This window comes from Fundulus heteroclitus, chromosome 22, assembly GCF_011125445.2.
Source record: "Fundulus heteroclitus isolate FHET01 chromosome 22, MU-UCD_Fhet_4.1, whole genome shotgun sequence".
Classification (NCBI taxonomy): domain Eukaryota; kingdom Metazoa; phylum Chordata; class Actinopteri; order Cyprinodontiformes; family Fundulidae; genus Fundulus; species Fundulus heteroclitus.
The window spans coordinates 1,334,482-1,338,835 of NC_046382.1; the positions used below are offsets into that span (position 1 = coordinate 1,334,482).

Genomic DNA, 4,354 nt, shown 5'->3' on the forward strand with positions numbered 1-4,354 from the left:
TCTCTATTTCTTTCCAGCTATTCTGTCTGAGCTGCTGTCAAACTGCTGAGGTCAGACCTGCACTGGCTTCCTTCCTGCAGCACAAACACACCAGCAGCTTGGCAATCAGTCCTTTACACATGAAGACAAACAAGACCAAATCCATACATGGACTCAAGAGAAACAAAGTCAAAAATATGGCTGAAATTTCAAAATATGAGCGGATAAAATCTTTTCTGAAGTAAAAAAGACTAATAACTCCAGGAAGGATCAAGACTGCATAATTAACCAGCAAAACAAGCAAGATTCCAATAGTTCCCTGTTTTTCTTCAGCCGACACTGAGATGTTTGCCTTTCTGGATTTGAGGGTCCAAAGTAGACACATTAAGAACACAGGCCCAGGAAGAAGGGCAATAATTGGGAGGAACAAATAATTGTTCAATGTCACAATCAGAAAGCCAAAACCAAGACTGAACACCCAGACACAAACACAGACGATCACAAAACCCCTGGTCTGTGTCACACAGCATGGCAGCTGGCAGGAGATGAGAAAACACCTGCAACACAGAAAGATTGTAAAAATCATGAATAAACTCCTGGCTGTAGGAGTGTTCAACAAGAATCACATCAGTACACATTCAGGTCCTTCATCTGTACCTTTCTAGAGCGATGTTCATCCTGAAGCAAAGACTGGCCAATGCACAACAGGCAGAAATTTCCACTGGGATATAATAAGTTCTCCTGTAATAAGGAAGATCCAGAGTTTCAGCAACCAGAAGGATGAGCTGAATCAGATTAAAGAAGAGCAGGTTGATGTAGTAGGCGACAGGACCATGATCCAGTCTCACCTGCAGAAAGATTTAAGGAAAATTATTCCACATGTTAAACATGCTGACATGATTCTACTACTAATTGATATTTCAGAGCAGAAAAAAGTGTTTTTTACGCACCATGCAGCACAAAGCGATGAGCAGGACAGTAAAGGGGAGGCAGACGCGGACGTTGATCCAAATCATTACAATAACAGATTCTGACAACGCCATTCTGATTCTAAAATCATTAAACTTTATCCTGTAGCTTCCTGAGGGGAAAGGAAAGTTTGAGTTACATGACAATGATGGTAAATATAGTTTAGTTTGTGGATATAAAATTAATACTGGGTAGAACAGGACATTTGAAAAATCAATGAAATTGTTTTGTTTGCCCTAAAGTGGCTGATAAAAGAAGATTAGTTAAAAAAAATAAACCTTATTGGAAAATGGAGACATTAGAAGTACATTAAAAGCATTTAGCCTAAAACAATAGAAGTTTGATAATATATTTTAGTTTTATACATGTCTGTAATTCAGTACAAATTTAAATAAAGTTTGAGAAGAATTGAATATCTGTGTTTCATCAGCTGATGAAAAATCAAATTAACCTAACAAAGAAAGTAATTCATTTAATACAGTGTTTTCCAACTTACTTTATGTTTCTGATGAGAAATTTCAAACATTTCCATAGTAATCAAAGGTTTACCATCGCTGATTATCAGTATAATTTATAGCTAATTTAAAGTTGCAGCAGTAAATATGTTTTAAATTTGTTTTGATTTTTCATTTCTTTCTGTTTTGACAGATTTTAACTCCAGAATGAAATATTGACAGAGAGAAACTCCATAATTATGAACATTTTACTTACAGCTGTGTTGTTTCAGGACGTTTTCTGATGCAGCAAATGTGGTTTTTACCAGAACTGACAGACGCAGGACTTGTTATGAAGTGATCAGTGAGGAGATAGTGATGAACCTCCCTCCCACTAAATGTATGCACACACACACACACACACACACACACACACACACACACACACACACACACACACACACACACCCTGAGCCACTGTTGCAGCCTAAGACCCTAACATCCATTGTGAGGACCACCTTTTCTGAACGTTTTACAGCAAAGAGGAACAAACAGGCAGATAAACAACATAAACTTTGATGTTACTTTAAATTATTGATAGACAAATCTGACTAAAACTGACTAAACAAAGTTATAGTCAGGTTTTAAACCTCCTCCTTGCAGACTTGTAAACTATTTAGTGATGAGTGAGATTAATCCACACAATCAGTTCAGTTTTTTTTTTTACCTTTGCCTTACCTTTAACTAGCGGCGGTGCATGGGGGGGGGGGGGTCTTAAGATCCCCCTAAAAAGGCAAAGCCCCCTCCGCCTCCTGCGTCAAGCATTGCTGATTATAGAAACACATTTTTGCTTTGCTTGTTTATCTGATCCAAGGTCGGATCATATCACATCTTTCATGCTCTGTGTGCTCTCATGTCTCCTGGATCTGCACCACATGTTTGGTAGAAAAAAAGCATTTCTACAGACCTGCTGCTCCTTTATGGAGCAATTTAATTGGCCAGATTAAAAAGTGATCGTTACTCCACCTGCTGGCCAGACTCTAGCTACAAGTCAGTGGGAAGACTGAACAAAATGGACCACTTTATTATACCTACCTGCTCCACCAGAACCTGATAATGAGTCAATAAAGAAGGTTGGAAGCAATAGTCATTTGCACATTAGGTGGAGATTTACTCTAATAAGGATCAGCAGGGTCCTCTGAGGAAAAGAGACCAGAGGGCCTTTCACCTGATATACAGGTAGGTAACCTGTTCATCTTGAACATCCTCATTTTTCCTCAGACTGTGGGAGAACATTAAAAACATGTCCACCTCGTGCTGGTGCATGATGATGCATGGTGTCATGTAGGAAGATTATGCAGGCAGTTCCTGGAGGATGAAGAACCTGATACAATTGACAGGCCTCCATGCTCCCCTGATCTAAATCCACCAGAACTTCTCTGGGACATCATGTTTAGGTCCATCTGAGGCCACCAGGCTGCACCTCAGGCTGTCAGTGAGGTTCTGGTCAAGGTCTGGGAGGAGATTCACCAGGACACCGTCCATCATCTCATGAGGAGCCTGAAGGTGTCAGGCAGGCATACAATCACCTGGAGGCCATAAAAAACTACTGAGGAGAGTTTTAAGTTTCTTCATTGACAATTCAACTAAATGGACCAGTCTGCTGATTCTGAATTGAAATCCGATTTGTTTTCAAAGTGTTCCTTTAATTTTCTGAGCAGCGTCTCTAATGTATTATGGAGCTAAGCGAAAATTCAAACTGAAGAAACTCTATTGCCTACCTCCATCAATCAGAGACTCATCCGCCTCTGACGCAAGCCAATCAGCTTTGAACTGCTCCTCCTCAAAGCCAATCAGCATCCTGGGTTCATCTTAAAAGAACTCCACATCCTCGTCTCAGCCTTCTGCTCAGCGAGCAAGCGGTGGCTGCGCCGTGTCCGGTTTGGACTCTGATGACCGGTTTTCAAGAGATTAACTTATCCTGAAATCCTCCTGCCATAGGAATACCGTCTAGCCGCACATCTTCCTTTCCGACCTCTGTTTTCGTCAGCTCCGATTCCTGGCGCAATGAACTCCAAGCGACGCAGACGCGTCCCAACTCTGCCTAAGTTCCGGTCAGCTTCGCTTCATAGCGCGCCGGGGTCTTTATCAAACTGATCCCGTGGGGCTGGCTCTTGGTTCGCGGATCCGCCGACTCATCCGGGACCTCCTCTGGTTTTCATCGGCTTTGCGGCGCCACCTTGCCGCTCGTCCCGGCCGCAACTTTTCAGCCGGTTCTACTCTCTCATTCACTCGCTAATGCGTTCGGAGCCAGCTCAGGTAATATGTATTCACCCATGTTCGTCCTCTATTCAGGCGCACGTATTTCATTTTACTCTTTGTTTTCCTTTTCTTCTTCTGGTGTTGCCGGTAGCCACCGGGCTTGTGGTGGCATTGCTGCCACCTACTGGTTGGAGTATGAAATGCATTTTAAATTCAGCAATTGATACCAATCGTTATTAAACCACTGCAACTCTGGCATCGCTTGGACTGGTCTGTATTGGGTTCAGAGTTCTCATTTATGCTGACCAGGCCACTTCTGTCACTCTTGTCATTTCAATGTTTTGCCAATCGACTCTTCAGGTGTTGTGAAATTATTCATGTTAAAGTTATTTAAGGTTTTTGTTCGTAGGTATTGTCTGAATGTCAGCTGGGACCCGACGTCGGGATGGCTGTGGGGATGGTTTGAGTATTGGGCGATCTTTAACAGCAACTTGCTCATGTATTTAGAGATTCTCTATTTCTTCTTTTAGGTTCAAGAATTCATTCAAGATGAATATCCGGAGAGCATCACTGAAGGTGCTGTTGTCTGATACTATTTTCAATTACGGATCCTCTCTGCAGGCGTGAGGCTAACTAAAGCTACTAAGCAATGAGATCATCAGTTAGCAGGATGTAGTGCAGAATCTGAATTAAATTATTAAATTTATCCA

At 41.8% G+C, this 4,354-nt stretch overlaps 1 long non-coding RNA gene across 1 annotated transcript; it reads right to left on the reverse strand.

The window, feature by feature from the left end:
* Positions 1-748: 748 nt before the first annotated feature.
* On the reverse strand, positions 749-1,689 carry LOC118557121. The gene is made up of 3 exons (XR_004927619.1): positions 1,660-1,689; positions 930-1,060; positions 749-827 (listed from the first exon to the last, which is right to left on the reverse strand). It is a non-coding gene; the product is annotated as an uncharacterized LOC118557121 (long non-coding RNA).
* Between the last annotated feature and the right edge of the window lie 2,665 nt (positions 1,690-4,354).